Source organism: Clupea harengus, chromosome 16 (genome assembly GCF_900700415.2).
Source record: "Clupea harengus chromosome 16, Ch_v2.0.2, whole genome shotgun sequence".
Classification (NCBI taxonomy): Eukaryota; Metazoa; Chordata; class Actinopteri; order Clupeiformes; family Clupeidae; genus Clupea; species Clupea harengus.
Genome location: NC_045167.1, coordinates 16,885,747 through 16,906,125, shown reverse-complemented (window position 1 = coordinate 16,906,125; position 20,379 = coordinate 16,885,747). Strand labels below are relative to the sequence as shown.

The 20,379-nt window shown below is 42.9% G+C and overlaps 1 long non-coding RNA gene across 1 annotated transcript; it reads right to left on the bottom strand.

Moving 5' to 3' along the window:
- Nucleotides 1–2,229: 2,229 nt before the first annotated feature.
- On the bottom strand, nt 2,230–3,241 carry LOC116224126. The gene is made up of 3 exons (XR_004165446.1): nt 3,123–3,241; nt 2,969–3,041; nt 2,230–2,882 (listed from the first exon to the last, which is right to left on the bottom strand). It is a non-coding gene; the product is annotated as an uncharacterized LOC116224126 (long non-coding RNA).
- Between the last annotated feature and the right edge of the window lie 17,138 nt (nt 3,242–20,379).

The window sequence follows — 20,379 nt, the reverse complement described above, 5'->3', positions numbered from 1 at the left end:
TGCTAAGGGTCATACAAGTACAATCGATCATGGCATTTAGCATGATGTTCAGCACAAAGTCATAGACTTACGTTTCTGACATCTTTCACCACTAGTTATACGTGGAATTTCCCTTCCTTTGCACGCATAGACACAAAAACAGACTTGCCTCAGACTGGTTAGGCTAATATCAAAATGGCATAAGATGTGTTAGTCACACTCACAGGTCAGTAGTGTTGGTGGACCCACTTTTCACTGGTTTCTACTGAATGCCTATGTTAGGAGGCAGGTACATGTTTCATGTGGATTAAACATTCCTGAAACTTGATCTGACAAATGCACGTTTAGGTGCTAGTGAATGACAAGTAACAGTAGCAGAACCTTTCAACGGTGACATCCACAGCATTGGTACCAAAGCAGCCATTGATGAGATAAGGGGTGCGGAATCTCCATTGGACCATAGCATATAGACATGTTTGTCCACGTAACATGTAATAGATAGACAATATGGCCTTTATATATAAAATAAATGAATTAATATATATATAAATAAAAAGATATAGTAATTCATTCACTCACAGCTAAGGTTACTTTGTGAAGCTTAACTCAGACTTGTACTACGGAGAACATTACATTTTTTTGAGGAATGCCTGAAGACTCGCTGAGGGATTGGCTGCTGACAACAAGCAGCACTTTAATGCCAAACAAGTGATGATGAAATGAGTTTTTAGTGCACCTTGATGACATGGTAATGATAACACGATAAGAAGAATATGACTTCAAAACGGAACTGACATGCAAAACAGTGAAGATAAATGGAGAGAAGCCTCAAAGCCATCCTCCAGGTGCTTTGCTCAAGGCTTCAAGTGTCATACCAGTCATGAAAATGACAGGCCCCTAAAGATCATCAGATATTATCGGGATGGTTTGGGGCTTAGATAAATATATCTGTATTGTTGTACAAGAGCAGCACTATCAGCCCAAACTCCTACACAGAGAAACAAAGTGCAGTCCAGAACCCTTACAGTTTATAGTGTTTGGTTTGTCTCCAGAGAACAAAGTATCTTCCTTTGATGTATGACAAACCATTTTTATCTCTTTAATACCTCTCTGAAACCAATGACTACGGTCGGAACGAATGTTCAACCCTTCTTTTGTCAATGCAAACCAAGTCAGTCAACGAGGTTAATCCCCAGTTATGGCAGTCCAGATAGGATCTTGGGCACAACGCGGGGGGAGATGCATAACAGGCTGGGAATAGACAGGGGTAAGGGGGGTTACACCTCATATTCAGTGGACAGCGATCGTTATCCACTTCCTGCACAGAGCCAACAGCACAACAATGAAGGAGGACAAGAGCATAAACAATCATGGACATTATTGATAGCTGAAATCGTAGATCGTGCAGACATTCTTCAGATGATGTCATCTATTTTACACTGATTTGCTTTTCATGTTCACATTCTGCATAAAGACCTAAACCTTAGCCGGAGTATGTTCTTTCCTTTGTCCAACAAGACCTACTTTACGTGCAAATACGCCTTCTAATCTGCACATAGGCTACACTATACTGACCAGAAAATATAAGCGCACCACATTGAGTTTTGGTCCCATGTTTCATTAGCAGAAATAAAGCCGAATCACCCTGTTTTTTTTGGAAGGTCTTTTTTAATTGCAGAAAAACAGTTTTCTTTAACTTTGTTTCACAAAGTTGTGCTCTTTTGTTATAGCACCTGCTGACTTAAATTGAATGTGCGGACGTGTACGGCTCAAAGATGTGAGCCGATAATCTTTGGATCTTAACACACAGGTGGACTTCAATTACTCTGCAGTAAATACGTGTGGATCAGTTGATTATAAAACATCTCTTTAAAAACATTCCAGGGGGGTATTCGTCGTAGCTCGCTAAGCGGTTTAGCGAGCTAATTTTCAGGCTAAGATAAAAAACGCCCCTCTTTTTGGTTCGTGGAAGCAACTTTTGATAAATCACCATAGTTACATATCGATTAGCACTAACCTGCTCCAGGGCAGGCTAACTTAAGTGTAGCTGGATAAGCTTGCCACTCCCCCGGAAAAAGGAGGGATCCCATTGACCAAGGACTGATATTAGAGTTAGATTAGCGGAGGGAGAGAGTTCTTTGTGTAGCGCCCCCTAGTGTACAGCTGACTACGCCACCCCTTGATCTCAATTTGTCTGTGCTAAGGCCAGAGCAAGGGGAACTCTGTCTCAATAATCCGTACAGACACAGGTTCTTTAGAAAAGTATAAAAATAGTCTTTATTAATACATGGTATTAAAAGTGTTGGTTTGGGTTGGTCAACAGTAAAATAAATAACAAGGGAATACAGTGGGGGATTGCCAAGCTAACGGCACAGGAGCCAGAGAAGACAATGAGAACCACAACTAGAAGGGTTAGGGTCCCAATCACACGTGATCACTGTCTATAGACACACTGCAACTAAATGTCACTCTGATAAACTTAATTTAAGGACTCAAGACTTCATGCTTCACAGCAACTTCCTGTCACACGTCTAAGCTACACATTAAGTGCAAGAGGGGGAACTAGGGAGATTGCCTTCTCAAAAGGGCCCTGTATGTTACCCTGGCTCCACCACCACCGAGGCTGGCTACACGAGAGGGAAGGGGGGACAAAACAAAGGAATAAAAGAAGAAACCACTCTAGCCTGTGATGTACAATAACTGCACTCTCACTACAATACTCGTTACAATCAACAGGCTAGAGGAAAAACAAACCAAAATCTAGTTAAGCACTAATCACCACCACAATCATACGTGTAGAGAACAGCAACTAACAATTCCCATTGCCGTTAAACACGTCTGCCGCTCACGTTAGTCAGTGAGGAACACTGCGTTTGTAGCAGAGCCACAATACCCAGCGGGTGCTGGTGGAAAACAAACACACATGTTACAGTCCGTCAGTTAAAAACAATGTATGACAACAGTTATGCTGGGCGTTACATCATCGTACCTTGCATAAGGAAATGGTCCCGCAAACACTGGTAAAACACGGTTGGGTCAGCGTCTGCTCCCACACACACACGCTATTAAAACAAACATTCCTTAGATTGCTAACCGCAGTGAAATTAGCATCAAGAACGAAACGCGTCAACAGACCTACTCACAGCAAGACCGCACCCACAGCATGGCTTCCTCACACCGGTGCCGGCAGCAGAGTGACAACATACCGTGTAAGGACCCCCAGGTGTCTATATATACGCCTGCCTCCCAAGCATTTAGATGGCCTACCAGATGCCCACTCCACCCCCCAATTAGTGACGTGATTGGCACTAGGAAGAGGGCGCTCAGGGCAGAGAGAGACTAAGGGACCTAGTCCTAGCCTGGTGCACAGGCTACATTTGCGATCGCCAAGATCCATTATTCTTGTATGAGCGCTACCGATTCAGCCGACAAGGAATCATTAATTTACAAGACCTTCTCGAGTCATTTATTGCAAACACCACAGTCGAACATTGACTGTCTTGCGCTTTTTTGCGAGTGGTACATTTCTGTAGTGTCGGTGATGCGGAGAACAAAGCACTCATAATTATATGAGTGTTATTAGTACACCATAGCATATCATTATTGTAGAAAATGATTAAGGTGGACTCATGATAAGAATAGAGAGAAATACAGACAATTTATTTTCACTGCTTCAATTTATTGCATTTGTTATTAATACATTTAGTCATTTAACAGACGCTTTTATTCAAAGCGACTTCCAAGGAAATGTAAAACTACATAGAGGAAGGAGGTGAGGGGATTCGAACTAGCAACCTTGCAGATTTGAACCGGTAGAGGAAACCTCTGTACCAGTTGACACTTGCCGTCAGGCATTCATACATAGATATCAGCCTATAAACATCCCAACACACCTTGCTCTCACAGCGGTGGTGGTGTTGAATTTTGCCATGATTGTGGTCTTGTATTCTTTATAAGCGTTCAAGTTCATCTCCTACTCGCCAGCGGAGAAAAAAAGAGCCCTTTTCTTTGAGTTTAGAACCATTATACCGTTAGAAAATCATGATTTTGGTGATCGACCTTTCCTGCCTTTTGAAGTAGGACGTGCACGCGCAAATGCCATGATAACTTTAGCCTGGTTGAAATTAACCACATGATTTGGATGCGGATCAGCCGTTAACGAACCGATATTTGCTGTTCTCAATCAGCTCGCTAATCTTAACGGGCTAAAAGGCCAATTGATTAACTTAGCTTCAACCCTACGACGAACGGGCCCCAGGGTTGTTCCACTAGGCTGATTTTTCTCACACCCCTCCTGATGCTATTATCTCTACCCTCTGTCTTTGTTTCTCTCCCTGTGCTTTTACACACAAGGATTAAACTAAGGGCAGGGCATGGAATGTAGGGCACTGAGTGTTGTATGGCATTGAAAGATGATTTCTTTGTCATATTTGGTTACATTTTAAATGTCTCAGTGTCAGTTGTACAGTAGTCTCAGCCCTGCAGCTGAATAAATCAGTTTTAATAAACATGGGAATTCTGCTCCCTGTAGGCTGCAGGTAGCCCCCCTCTGGAGGTAATAGACTCCTCCATTTATAAATAACGTATCGTCCTCCATGTATGAATCCTCATTGTGTGTTCCCTATCAGCATAAAACAAAATCCCATTTCATCACCTGGCATCATTAACTGGTATCATTAACTAAACTGGGTATTTATGGGGAAGATGGCCAAAAGCATCCTGAGTATTCTGTAGCCAAAGACAATGTTTCATATGACTTCTCTTAGGTATTTGTAACTTTGGATTATTGATTTTAAATTAGTTTGAAGCAGCCATGACGATATCCTGAGCAATACTATTTCCTCGAAGAAACCAGTTAATAGACAGTAAGAGAGGCATTCAGATTGTAGGCATCCAGAAGAAATTACCCTAGATCAGCCTACCTAACGGGTAATAATATTGCATTTAAAAGAACAGGGACTAAGGCTGATTTCCTTAATTGAGTGAAGCCAGATTAATTAGGTTTACCAAGATAGGGTCCTTTAATAAAATATTGTATTTCAGCAAAGTGCAGACGGACGAACACACAGGCACCTTCACCCACCCCCGGTTCCGTCGTTGGTCTGGAAAGTGGTTCCTTAAAGACGCATCTCCTCCTCGCTTCACCGCTCACAGAACCTTCTCGTGTGTCATTTGGTGCACAAAGTAATCTCTGTAGCCATAATTATGCGGAATAGTTTACTGCCTAATGTATTGAGCGGTTTGTGTTGATTGTAACTAGTTGCGTTTGCATTTGTAGGCTAAAATATATTCATATTTGTGTATGAATGGAAGACCAATTTCAGACTCAGTTAAATCAACAGTGACAGATTCAATTAGAGCGAAATAAGGCCTTTAAGCACATTGAAACAGGGCCATTGTAGAGCCTTAAGATTTTTCATAAAGGAAATATTTCATTTGTTTCTCCAAGAGCACAAGAAAATTCAGTATAAATAGATAAATTCGCCCAGTGGTAACCATGTGCTATCTTCTGGAAGTCAATTGAGATAGTTGCAGAAGAATGCATTCCGCACAGTGGTTGTATCCAGCTGGGAGGATATAGAATATGTACATATCTGAACACACAGCTGGAAACCCAGAGTGGCTGAACTTCCCTTGAACTATGAAAATATTCATATTTAAAGCTTTTTTTTTTTTTAAATAGTGATATAGCAAACATCAATGGCAGCAGAAACACTTGAAAGTCTACCTGTCATTTAGGTGCTGAGATTATAAACGAGACATAGGCGCATATAACAGACCAGTGTCTGTCTCGCTTCTTTGATCAGGGAGGTGATCAGCTGAAGGACAAACTAGATTGTTTATGCTGGCTTTGAAGTGAGAGCCTGCAAATAAACAAATAAACTCAGGGAACAACAAAAGGAAAAACAAAAACATCTCAGAAATTCACAACAAAGCATCCTGAAACAAATGAGGATAAAATTGTAAATGAAAAATTATTCTCTCCTTTGTACGTTGCTTTGGATAAATGCGTCTGCTAAATGACTAAATGTAAACTAAATGTAAACGTCATAGACCTACAATTGATTGAAATAATGCATTACTGGATGGCAGGGGCTGAAAATCCTCAGTACCAAGCTTAGAGCTTTCACCCTCATCCCCAGGATCAAGCACTGAACCTGGGGTGACTCCTCAGGGCTTACTCCACTGCTGCCTCCATCCCATAGGTTTCCCCCTCCCCTTCACATCAGTATTACTCAATGGCAGACCGTTTAAAAAGCCCTGAACACCTGCCTCTTTCATACCACATACAGCCATTAAAAATGCTGTAATTTTTCTGTTCCTATTGTGGTTATTATTATTAGTATTATTATTGTAATTATTATTATTATTACTGTGGTTGTTGTTGCTACACAGCTCAACTCCAACTAGTGCAAGACTCCAACATGCTTTTCCCTACAATTACCAGGGGTACCTGTGTGAATACAGAACAGAAAAGGGGGGAGACGAAGCTAGTTAAAGTGTAATGGGATATAATTTATACCATATATTGAAGATTCAGTCTTAGGTTTGATCAGTCAGGATTCAGGTTTTAATCTTGAAGAATGGCGGCCGACCATTGTGAGACAGAGACTTGAAGATCCATCCTCCCTCACAGAACTTCACCTCAGCATATCTGACTTATTCCTTCAGGGATCTGCTCTTAAAAAGCTGAGTTTAGGGGTGTTACCGTCTATTCAAATAAGCCATGGGTGCAGGGCTCTTTGTGTCGACCTGGGGGGGAAGGTGAGAGTCTAATATCACACCTCACTCCCCAGGTCAGCCCAAGGTATATTCACCCAGGAATGTTTACATGTTAGTTAAATCCAAATAAAAGTAACAATTATAACTAGGTATAAGATCATTGAATTATTGACTATGGCATATTGTTATTAACTATACCGGTCCCTTCAAGTGAGATCTGAATGCAGAGGAAGGCTCCATTAGAGAACCATGCAGTGCCTATTTCTCCCCCCTCTCACACAGAGAACCTACCATGGAAGTGAGCTGACCAGGCAAATGAAGTCATATCAGACGCTTTTGTTCTGTAACTACAGCTGGCCTGGTGCCAGATTCAAGGTATTCAAGGTATTCAAGGTACACATTTCGCACCACTCTGCTCATACAGTGACCCAAAGGGACCCATCCACTCCCTGGACCGTCAGTGAAATGGTAATGCCATCTCTCCTGGGTCTCGGAGAAAGAGGCCAGACTGGATGCGGGAGTTGATTCACATTATTGCCACGGAGATGTGGAGGCTGACCCACTGAGACGATCTATTTAAAGAACCCCTCATCTTGTGGATTAGATCGTTCATAGTCAACCTAACAGCTACCATTCCCAGAGTGCCATGACCTGCCCCTGGAATGACTGCATTACACAAATGGAGAGATTGAGAGAACAAAGATGAGCGAGTTGAAAAGAGAGAGTTTAAGGGTGATGTAAATTGGAGTGGATCCAGGAATAGAAGCACACATGTTGAGGAAATTCAATGAGCCAAAATAATCAGATACTTCACAGCACCTGCAATCAACCGAATCCAGCCACAGGTTAATAAGAGGAAGCATGTTATTGTGACAATTCAGGACGGATGTTGTGTGTGATGTTTTTCCTTAGAGAGCATGGGCGTCGCCACCATATAACTTGGGGGGGTCACGTCCCCCTCACTTTAAAAAAAAAGTCGTTTGGACCCCCCCACATTTGCCATCAAAATATTAGTGCATGACTGGTTTACTAGTCCAGCGTTCTTTCCATTGCTTCACAATCAAATCCGTTCCACTTTATCAGTAGGGGGAATACCCATAGCAATAGAAATCCACTCCGCGTTTTCCTGGTTTCCTACACATCACGCACCAGATTCAACTCCCATACTCTTTGATTGAAGCATTGCGCTAGCTGTTCCACAGACGAGATGGAAGGAGGTTTTTTTCGAGGAAGAGGAAAGTAAGTCAGAGTTGCCCAAGTTTTCCCTTTTGTGGCCAAAGCACCCTTATGAGACATTCTCTGGCTATAATAGCATTAAGTCACAAAGATCCTTCTGCAAACATTATGATTATAGCTAGATAAGCAAGCTATTTACCTACAACTAGCACTAGGCAATACCATACTTTATTTACCCATTACAAGTGGAACAGCATTTGTTTTTTTCTTATTCTGGGACTAAAATATGTTGTGCTTTTGGCCGTGTTCAAAGGCGTCGGTTTCAGGCAGAAAGCGATGACCAGGATGTTTTTTTCAAGTAGCTACAAAAAATAATGAAGGTAGTTTATTTTTTAACAACCGTGAGCTAATCTGGAGTTAACGTTAGCTAACATGCTAGTTTTTCTAACGACTTTTTAAATCCTCCTTTTAAATATTTTGCTCTCATAAAATGGAGAATAAAGTGCCAAAGTTGTCAAGTGTCAGTCCTCTGTGTATTACACCAAAACATTATCCTGGCTATCACCAGACCAAGCTCAATCTTATTTAAGTTTGCAGATCGGGCTGGGTTTACCCAGTCTACCAGAACATAATAGTAGTCAGTAATTGCAGACCATGCCGACTCCAAAGAAAAACAATGAAAGAGAGAGATCATTTTGTATCTAAAAACATGGTAAATGCACCAGAATGCGGGAAGTCATAGTAAATGGTGAATCACTGTTGACATTGTTGTGCCTGTGGAAATTTCGACAATCTCACTATTGTATGAATCCCTGTAAACAACGAAATTACAGCTATACATTAAAGTTGGCACAGACATGAGTTTATGCCCAGAGAAAAAACCCAAGGGATTCTAGGACTCTAAATGTACATGTATGGCAATCTCTTTAGGCTTTGTCCTTTGATGCTGCCAGCAAAACATATTTCAGTGCATTGTAGTGTACCACGGGATAATTTAAAACTATGACCTTGGTGATGCTAGCAATACCAGCTGTGCCACAGAAAGATGTCTTAAAGATTGCACCGTCACTAACAAATAACAAATTCCTTTTCATCACGAGACAAGAATATCCTTTCTCCGGAGTGGTTAAGGGGGCCTTGTGGCTTCTGCGACACAAGCACTTTGCACAAAACACACATCTATCAGCACAGCCGGATGCCCTCTCAGCGTTTCTTCAGCTGAGTAGCAACATGGGTCTCTTCACCAGCTCCCGTGCTTGATCCCGGTAATACTGATTGGAGAAGACAGGGTGGGCCATTCCAGGGTTGAATAAAAAAGCACCATCAACAAACTGCATGTTCCATTGCTTTCAGCAATTAGCTCAGTATCTACTTAACACAGCAACTGAGGTTTCATTGTGTTTTCAGATTAGGCAAGACAGACATGTGCAGGCATTATGTAATTAAAGTTATTTATAGTTATCATTAAAACATCAAAAACAATCAAACTGTTCAAACAGCAGGCAGAGACCAGATTTAGGGCCAGACAAACAAATATAAAAAACAGCTTCAGGCAAAACAGACAGGTAGAAGTTCCAAAATCTTTGAGACAAAATACAGTGCCAAAAATGTCTAGACAGAAACTGAAATCTGAAAAGAATGAAACTTAATTTGAAGTCATAGCCACCTATGCACACACATACACTGACATAGGTACATATGCACACACATACACTGACATAGGTACGTATGCACACACATACACTGACATAGGCACATATTCATATTAACACACCCTAGCAAAGGTCGAGATAGCTAGAACAGTTAAAGCTACAATAGGTATAACCCCCCTGGTTGCATATGCAGCTTCATATTAACATGTATTTATATTATATTTAAATTAGTTCATATTACACACAGTAGCAACTACCAACTGTTAACTGTGTGGCACGGTGGCTCAGGTGCTTGCACTGCTGCCTCACAGCAAGAAGGTCCTGGGTTCGTTTCCCGCATGGGGCGCTGTTGGCACTGGGGGGGTAGGTCCTCCCCAGACCTTTCTGTGTGGAGTTTGCATGTTCTCTCCGTGTTCACAAGGGGTTTCCTCCACTAAGAACTCCAACAGAAAAACATGCAAAAAGAACAGACCACTCTCCTGTCCGTCCCTGACCAAGACGGATAGTTCACTTCACTTGGTCCCCAGGTGCCTAAAAGGCCACTGCTCCTGGGGTCCTGGAGGATGGACAGTCCGGGATGGGAAAATGCAGAAGACAAATTCACGGCGACCTTGGCCTGCGTGTCTGTGTGTGTGTCCTGTGTCGCCACCTAATATATGCGTGTGTGTTGTTGTGCAACAATAAAACTGACTGAAGTCAGCCTTGTTTGTTTGTTTAAGATGGTTCCCTAAGCTAGAGATATAGAAGCATAGTGTATCGCTAGGTTAGCTGGCATGAGACCTCGCATATTTTACATACCTTTCATCGAGGTTCAGGCTACAGTTGGCAACAATTGCGTGGGAATACACACGCCCATTTGTTTATCGTTATGGAAGACTGAGTGTGTATGAATGTTTCCATCCGATGTTGTTGTAACCTAATACTTTAATGGGCTTCGTGTGTGAGAGAGTGAGAGAAACCCATTCTACCTGGCAGAGTTCCTGTGGGCTTAAATTCCAGACGAAAACAAAATGTGATACAAAGTGATACAAATGCAATGAGGAACAGGTGAACATAAACATTGATTGATAACATTGATAGGTTGTAAAACACAACAGGTGAGGGGTCAGAAGTTCAGAAAAACATGGAAAACAAAAAATAAAGGCAAGCAGGGGCATAACAGAAACACAAAGGTTCATGCAGGAATTCTGACCAAATATCCATAATTTCAATACTAATACAGATTGGGCTGTTGGGGCTAGAGTGTTGAGTGTCACTGCCCTCCAAGCAGCTGCAGGATGCCTTTGCAGATTGCTTTGGATAAAAGTGTCCAGTAAATACTGGACCATTATTTTCAGGCCTCCTTTAACCAGCTCTACCCTCTCTTTTCTTGTTGTAAAGTAAGGTAAGGTATTACTTAGGAACGCAGCTTGAATCGACAGAAGCTATTTAACCACTATGAGGAGAAATAACATATATTTGCCTGTTGGTTTGTCAGTGCTGATGCTTGTAGAATGCCCTCCTTAAGTGCATCTTGTGTGGTAGGAACTGGCTCGCTGTTATTTGTGACATTGTCAGCAGACAGGTTGATGCAAGTAAATTAAGGATAACCTCAGTTGATATTTAAACACACGACTCAAGTTGGACTTCATTTCCTGCTTGTGTTTAATTTCATTCTTGCATTTGTACACACACACCCACACACACACACAAAGAACAGACCACTCTCCTGTCCGTCCCTGACCAAGACGGATAGTTCACTTCACTTGGTCCCCGGGTGCCTAAAAGGCCACTGCTCCTGGGGTCCTGGAGGATGGACAGTCCGGGATGGGAAAATGCAGAAGACAAATTCACGGCGACCTCGGCCTGCGTGTCTGTGTCCTGTGTCGCCACCTAATATATGCGTGTGTGTTGTTGTGCAACAATAAAACTGACTGAAGTCAGCCTTGTTTGTTTGTTTAAGATGGTTCCCTAAGCTAGAGATATAGAAGCATAGTGTATCGCTAGGTTAGCTGGCATGAGACCTCGCATATTTTACATACCTTTCATCGAGGTTCAGGCTACAGTTGGCAACAATTGCGTGGGAATACACACGCCCATTTGTTTATCGTTATGGAAGACTGAGTGTGTATGAATGTTTCCATCCGATGTTGTTGTAACCTAATACTTTAATGGGCTTCGTGTGTGAGAGAGTGAGAGAAACCCATTCTACCTGGCAGAGTTCCTGTGGGCTTAAATTCCAGACGAAAACAAAATGTGATACAAAGTGATACAAATGCAATGAGGAACAGGTGAACATAAACATTGATTGATAACATTGATAGGTTGTAAAACACAACAGGTGAGGGGTCAGAAGTTCAGAAAAACATGGAAAACAAAAAATAAAGGCAAGCAGGGGCATAACAGAAACACAAAGGTTCATGCAGGAATTCTGACCAAATATCCATAATTTCAATACTAATACAGATTGGGCTGTTGGGGCTAGAGTGTTGAGTGTCACTGCCCTCCAAGCAGCTGCAGGATGCCTTTGCAGATTGCTTTGGATAAAAGTGTCCAGTAAATACTGGACCATTATTTTCAGGCCTCCTTTAACCAGCTCTACCCTCTCTTTTCTTGTTGTAAAGTAAGGTAAGGTATTACTCAGGAACGCAGCTTGAATCAACAGAAGCTATTTAACCACTATGAGGAGAAATAACATATATTTGCCTGTTGGTTTGTCAGTGCTGATGCTTGTAGAATGCCCTCCTTAAGTGCATCTTGTGTGGTAGGAACTGGCTCGCTGTTATTTGTGACATTGTCAGCAGACAGGTTGATGCAAGTAAATTAAGGATAACCTCAGTTGATAAATGAAGTCCGACTCATGTTGGACTTCATTTCCTGCTTGTGTTTAATTTCATTCTTGCATTTGTACACACACACCCACACACACACACACACACACACACACTTACTCTAATAGTGTGTGTACTTGCCATCGCCACACGCTGTGTGCCATATGCTTCCTGACAGACACCACTGTCCTCAGGGTAACAGGTTGCACCGTGAGCGCCTCTGCACTTGTGATGCATGACTCCATGACAGGCAGGCCATCCTAACAGACTGGCGTCCAGGGTGACAGTCGCTTAGAGACCTCAGGAAGCCAGCCACTCATAGCAGACCTGACAGGCCCAGACAGGGCCAGCCACACGTCACGTCACAGTTAGGCTCACAGTTAGATAGTTCCTCATAAAGGTGTGCACACCAGCTTCCCCATTGTTATAAATAGATGTATAGAGAGAGAAAGAGAGAGAGAGAGAGAGAGAGAAAGAGAGAGAGAATAAACAGTGTTGAGGGTCTGAACAGATCCAACTTTCACTGCAACTCCACTGGGCTAAAGGCCAGTAACACCTTTTGATGACCAGGAAGGACATTTGTGTGTGTGTGTGTGTGTGAAAGAGAGACTGTGTGCATAGCCTCTCTTTAACAAGGCAAGTATGTCTAGAATTCTATGAAAGGTGTCTTGAATTTGCAGGTGGATACCAGAAAATATTCCCCTCACACTTTCTCTCTTGTCGCTCTGTTTGTTTTCTTATATTTTTTCTTTGTTTTGCACTGATAAAAAAAGCTGTAATAAAAAAAAGCTGTAATGAAAATAAAAACATATTTCAAAAGTTTACATAACTGTATTTCCCACGGGAGACTCTAAACTTGGGAGATAAATTCACCTCAGCAATCCATGTCCGTATATATACAGCGGTATGGTAAAGGGAATCATTTAAAAGCTCATATTTTAACCATGGTGTACCATTGGAAAATTGGAGAAATTCTTGCATAGGGGGAGATCAAAGCAGAATGTCCTGATTCAGTGGAGGAGTCTGGGATTACCTGCATCCCCAATGGAGATGTGCTCACCCAACAACATCAAAGAGCAAACTCTCCAGCTATCAAATCTTTGGAGAAATCATGTAGCAAAACACACACAAACACCCACCCATACTCCCCCCGCACACACACACACACACACACACACACACACAGATGCGCACACAAATACACAAATGCTTACCGTGGCAGAAATTAGAGTTTGTGTGACACAAAATAAAAAAGCCGGTCGTGAGAATTTCCTGCAGAAAGCCAAGGCAACATTTCTGTTTGTCTAGTCTTACAGAAAGGACCTGGATGGTCTCCAGGTGATCAGTCGGTCAAGGCCAATACTGAGTTTGTGGGGTGCTGGAGAGAGTGGGGAGAGAGTTTGTTCTTAGACAGAATGCATTCTGTGCTATGAAAAGCTTAAACGCCACTTGCAAACTAAACACCCTGCGCTCCAAAACAAGGATCCAAACTATTTTGTTCGTTTGCGTGACAACACTGTGAAACAGGCTACTATGATGACAAAGGTCACAAAGGTGTCAGAGAGAGCCCTGGAAGCTAGCTATTTAGTAGCGGAACTTGTAGCTAAGTCAAAAAAGCCACACACTGTGGGGGAATCATTGATATTACCCGCCTGCAAAGCCATTGTCAATGTCATGCTAGGCCCAGATGCAGTGAAGGAGATTGCTAAAGTTCCCCTCTCAGATAACACCATAGCGAGACGTATTGATAACATGTCTGCTGACATCGAGAGCATTGTTTTGGAGAAGATACGCTGCAGCGGGAAATTTGCTTTGCAACTCGATGAGTCGACAGATATAAGTGGCCATGCCCAACTCCTGGCTAACGTGCGCTTTGTGGATGGAGCTTCTATACGCGAAAATTTCCTTTTTTGCAAGGCAATGCCCGAAAAAACAACAGGGGAGGAAATATTCCGAGTGACATCCGAGTATCTTAACCAAGGAGGACTTCATTGGGACAGTTGTGTGGGTGTTTGCACCGACGGAGCTGCAGCCATGGTCGGGCGCATCAAAGGCTTCGTGAGCAGAGTGAGAGAGAGAAACCCTGATGTTGTGGTCACCCACTGCTTTCTACACCGAGAGGCACTTGTTGCTAAAACGTTACCAGCAGAGCTAACCGGTGTGTTGGAAAGTGTTGTGAGCATGGTTAACTACATTAAAACAAGACCACTAAAAAGCTGCCTGTTTTCTATTTTATGTGAGGAGATGGGAGCAGAGCATAGTGCCTTATTGCTCCATACAGAGGTCCGATGGTTGTCACGGGGGAAAGTTCTAGCTCGCGTTTACGAACTGAGGGAGGAACTGAAAACATTTTTGACAGATGAGAAGTTCGATGGTGCCAAGTTGCTTGGAAGTGACGAGTGGTGCGCAAGACTTGCGTACCTGGCAGACATTTTCGGATATCTCAATGACCTCAACTCAAGAATGCAAGGCCGTGACGAAAACCTACTCACAAGCACGGACAAAATAAACGGATTTCGTTCAAAGGTCTCCCTCTGGCGACAACACCTCGGAAGGGGTACTCTTCAGATGTTTCCCCTCACTAAAAAATGGCAAGATAAAGTCAACACCGCGGCTTTGTGCGAAGTGATCGAGAAACACCTGACGACACTTGAGGAGAAACTTTCCTTTTATTTCCCCTCAGCCTACAACGATTTTGACTGGGTCAGGGACCCATACAGGGCAGTGTTGGATGACACAAATTTGACTTTGCAGGAGCAAGAACAATGGATTGAACTCAAAGAAGACCGCACATTAAAACTGCTCCATGCTGATGTACCTATTAGTGATGGGAAGTTCGGATCATTTTACAGACTCGGTTCTTTGAATCTCGTTCAGTAAAATGAACAAATCTTTTTTCGAGTCATTCGTTCATTTCGGGGGGGGGGGGGGGGGGTGGTAAGAGAAATTCCTGCATTAAAATATTGTGACAATAACACTAACAACATAACACTGTATCATGACAGTCTGGATGATTTGAAGTGGTCATTTATTATCACACTAGCATTCAATTATCACGGCAAACTATTAGAACCCTAAGTAAAGTACAAAAAAGTTAAAATAACGAAACCTGTAATTATTACTTGTGAAGGAATATCATTCACGTCTTACTAAATCTAGCCACGCGAAAGTGAACGAGGTAAACAAATCCTTTCTGTTTCCTCTTCTGAGTCTATGCAGGTCACGTGAAAAATTATCCTAAGATCCGTATCCGAAGACCCAGTCAAAATGAACGAATCATTTCTGTTTTCTCTAGCTACCAGTGCTGAGCCTATGCAGGTCACGTGGAAAATGAACGATGAACGAGATCTGATCTGTATCCGGCAGATGAACGAGTCGTTCACCTCCCGACCGTGTCTTCGGGTCAATGAACGATCCGGCAGATGAACGAGTTGTTCACCTCCCGACCGTGTCTTCGGGTAAATGAACGATCGGGAGGTGAACGATTCGTTCATCTGCCGGATACAGATCTTCGGGTCAATGTTTCGTTCTTCTGCCAACCGAGTCTTCGGATCAATGATTCGTTCATCTGCCGGATACGGATCTTTGGATCATTTTTCACGTGACCTGCATAGGCTCAGTACTGGTAGCTAGAGGAAACAGAAATGATTCGTTCATTTTCCGGTCTTCGGATACGGATCTTTGGATAATTTCCCACGTGACCTGCATTCAACAAATCATTTCTGTTTCCTTGGCTGAGCCTATGCAAGTCCCGATGCGTGGCCACGAGTAAATGAACAAATCTTTTTTTGAGAGGACTCGTTACTCTCGAGTCCTTGTAAGGATTCGTTCAAAATGAACGAATCGTTCACGAACGACACATCACTAGTACCTATGGCTAACTTTTGGCTGACTGCTGCCAAGGAATACCCAATTGTGGCAAACAGGGCTGTCTCAACATTGCTCCCCTTCTCCACAACATACTTATGCGAGCTGGGCTTTTCAAGTTTAACAGCGATAAAGACTAAACATAGAGAACGTCTGCGATCCCTTGATGAGGAATTACGTGTGTGCCTCTCATCAATTCCTGTTCCGGATACCACGTTTGTGTGCATCTAAACAGGCCCAGATTTCGCAGTGAGTGAGTACTATGTAATTTCATAATAAATGTATTGTCGCGTGGGCATAGTTGTTCCCATAATGCCGCGCGACGCGTGCACAATGTTCTGTGTGTAAAGTACTAGCACTTAACGATGTTCATATACCATGACAGTTGTTGTTCTAATTGCATGTCTTTTGTTCTACAGGTGTGTGGCGGTAATGCAGCCTGTCCAAAATGATCTGTACCTGGGCATACAGCCTGTGCCATCTTGGCATTAGGATGATGTTAAGTTTAATAAAAACACAACAAATAGAACACGCGTTTCCCTGATTTCTTAGAGTATATTACGCTCATGCTGAAACTATGTTTGGGTTTGATTTTCATATAATTTCCGGTTGTTGGTGTGCCGTGAGATTTTTTCTGTGTCTTAAGTGTGCCTTGACGCAAAAAAGGTTGAAAAACACTGTGCTAGATCACTGAAACTATGAGAGGACTTTGGTCCGAAACATTCCATGACTCAGCAGGTTACAGGAAGCATTCCACCCACGAAAGCAAAGGCTGGTTGAACTTTTGTAGACATCAGGGTTTTGCCACAGCACATAATTCATTTATAGTCTACAGAAGAGATTTATTCTGTGATTCAGAGTTACCATTGCCCACAATGAAGAGGCTAATGCTATGCCATGGAATAAATCTCTCCAATGGACATAATTCATTTTGTCCTTTGGCAAAACACTGCAAACAACACACATTTTGTACTTAATACAAAATACAACACAAAGCAGACTTTGGTATCATGGATGAAATTCTTTCCATAACCATACATATAGTGGGTGGATTTTCAGGGGAGGAGTGTGTGTGACTGGCAAGACTATTGTGAATCCTCATAGCTTGAGGGAAGAAAATGTTGCACAGTCCAGTGGAGGCAACATGGATGCTGCCAGAGTGTGGAAGGGTGAGATGCAACTCCTGTGAGCTCTCCAGCTGTGTCCACTATTCACTGTAGGGACTTTCAGTCAGAGGCCTTGCAGTTCCCAAATCAGTCAGTTATGCAGTAGGTCAAGCTGTTCACTATGGCCTCGCAGTGGAATGATCCAGGTCAGCGTCATGGTATTCGTAATAGGTAAATGAATGCCTCCGTTTTTTCATTGATCATGACCTTGATCATGACCCACTGTCTGAAATACGGCTTGCGAAGTGTCTGACACTCTCACTGCGACTGGCATTGACCTTCACTGGGTTAATCATTATCCTCTCACACGACACCACATTATGGCGTAATCTTTCCTAAAGAGCTTCTTATGGGGTAATAACTTTCTCTACTCACACACACAAATACAGACACACTTGCACACAAACACACACACACACACACACACACACACACACACTTATACACAGAAGCAAGTTTGGGCAGGGCATGTGTGCCACCTGCAGGCTTCTTGATGTGCTATCACAAGCTTGCCAAAAATATCTCTGCATGTCATCTTGCTTCACCTACAACTAGGAGGTCATTTGCCCACAGTTTCAAATGAAAGTTTTTTTTAAACTTGGCAGATAAACTCAAAACTTTAAAAAAAGAAACAGTGTTTTTTTTGTCTTTTTATTCCTTCTTTCTTTTCTTTTCTTGAGGGCCTGTTGGGTGCAGTCCTTGGCTGCAAGGTCTTTTCTCAGGTGAAGGTGAAGAGGAAGGCTAACATACAAAGACACTCCACAGACACCACTCAGAGAAGAGGAAGAATTCTAGTCGTTGCTTGCCTCTCTCGCACCATTTCAATCTCCTGTCACATTGGTTCAAGTTTTTTCCCCTCATTATTTTGACAGCCCACCACTGCATCTTTTGCACACACACACAAACACACACACATGTACACACACTTACTGGCCTTATCGCATACAGCAAGTGTGTGTGGCTCTGTTTACCAATATGTGAGTACTGGACCCCTATGTCATTAAACAGGTCGCTGAGCTGACTAATAAGAGTTAACAGAGGTGGCACTATACAGGACAGGAGGTGTGTTCTCTCTCTCGCTCTCCCTCTCTTACTTTCCTTCTTTTTTCATACCATCTCTCTCCATCTGTCTCCCTCTGCTCCCCAGTCGTACAGAGTTTGTACAAGACACGTGCACCATTTGTGTTTATCTACAGATGGCAGGGAACTCCAGAGGGGGTATTTCCAGATATGCTGTGTGTTTTATCGCAACCTTTTATGATATGCATCCACTATCAGCTCTCTGATCTGGCTGTTCTTGCCCCATAGGATCTATGGTGAACCTGAGAGTTTCTACAAACATCCTCACTCAACCTCCAAAAACAGAGACCTATGAAGGCTTTCAGGATTTGGATATTTCTTACCAGGCAAATGTGACAGACCATGTTATTTACTCTTTTCCAAATGTTATATTTAATACCTTAGTTAAAAATGTGCCCTTCATAAACGCATGGCATCCGTCTGTTTGTCTGTCTCCGTCTTGACAATCACTTGTTGGTCAATCAACAAAGTAACTGGGTAAATGTGTTCACCGCGAAGCAAAATGGCACTGAGATGGGGCAGCAGAAAAATGACGTATAATCATTGTGACATATGGTGCCGTTACCATGTTGGCGTCTCTGCAGTCCACCTTTGTCAGTCAGACACCAAGGCTAAAGCTCCAATCAATGCTGACACTGCCACACATCCCAGCACTTAGGCTGTCACAGCTCGCTTCATTTCCCACAGAGGTGAAGGGCACCGCCGACCCACCATTGCTTTGGGCCTGACGAGCCCAGATACAGGGCCCCCCGACTCCCCCACTGCCGACGGGCCCAGATTAAGGAAGCCTCACAGGGGATCAGGTGTTTGCCGCGAGCCCAGCACAAAAGGCTTATCCATGACTTCAGACCACTGGCGGCTTAGCTTTCGCGACGGAGCAGGACACAGGGCCAGAGACGAGTGCTTTGTCAGGAGGTAAGTGGAGAGTCAGATACCCCCTCCACAGGTAGAGCAATGGCAAGGTCAGGGGTTCGTTTCATGCAAAGCTCGGGAGCTGATAAAAAAAGGTATGCCCTCTTCTCACTCTAAGCTTCTTTGGGTAAATGCTCCCGCTAAATGCAGAAAGAATAACCAGATTAGTAGCAGGACAGCAGTGAGACAAGAGGGGCTGCTTCAGGGGAAATTCTGATGCTGCCCTTCGTGTTGTCAAGTGTGGGAGGCAGGCTTAGGTCTCTGAGCACTCTGGGATTATTTTGTAATGAGGAACAATCTCTCCAATAAGGTAGGAATTATTCAGATTTTTTTTTGTGTTGAATATGATAAAACTATCAAATGCATTTGGTAAATGTATATATTAGGTGTACATTTACATAGTGTGATTTATGACTTTGGAGAGCAAACCAAATAATCTACAAGGTTTGTTCTGAAGAAGCTCTGCCAACTGCCATTCTACTGCTATGGTAATGACTCCAGTGGCATTAGACCCCCCCTGAAGTACTTGTGTAACAAACCTCAATTGTCTCGTTATTTTTCTCGCAACAAACTGATTATTCAGGCAATTCCTCAACTCCCCCCCCCCCCCCCCCCCCCCCACAATACCTGGTTGACCTTATTAGTAAGCCGTTTGAGACAATAGACCTAATTTTGCCTCGGGTGATTTAACAACAATAATATCTTCATTTCCAGACATGGAGGTAGAAACCAAATCCAAATGTTTGTGTTTTTCTTTCACTCCTCAGTGGCCTGAGCATGTGATATCTCAGCTGCTCTCTCCGCCCTGTCAATATGAATTATTTTGTCGGGGAGCAGGAGTTGCTTGGATGCTATTTCTTTTTTAAATAATTATTGACTGGCCCCCTTTGCGTGTAATATATACTGGTGGGCCTGACCAAAACATTTTCTCCCAATAAGGTAAAGAGAGAGAAAGATGGAGAGAGAGAAAACAAGGTTAGTGGAAGAAGTTTAAACTTTTCAAAGCCCATCCCC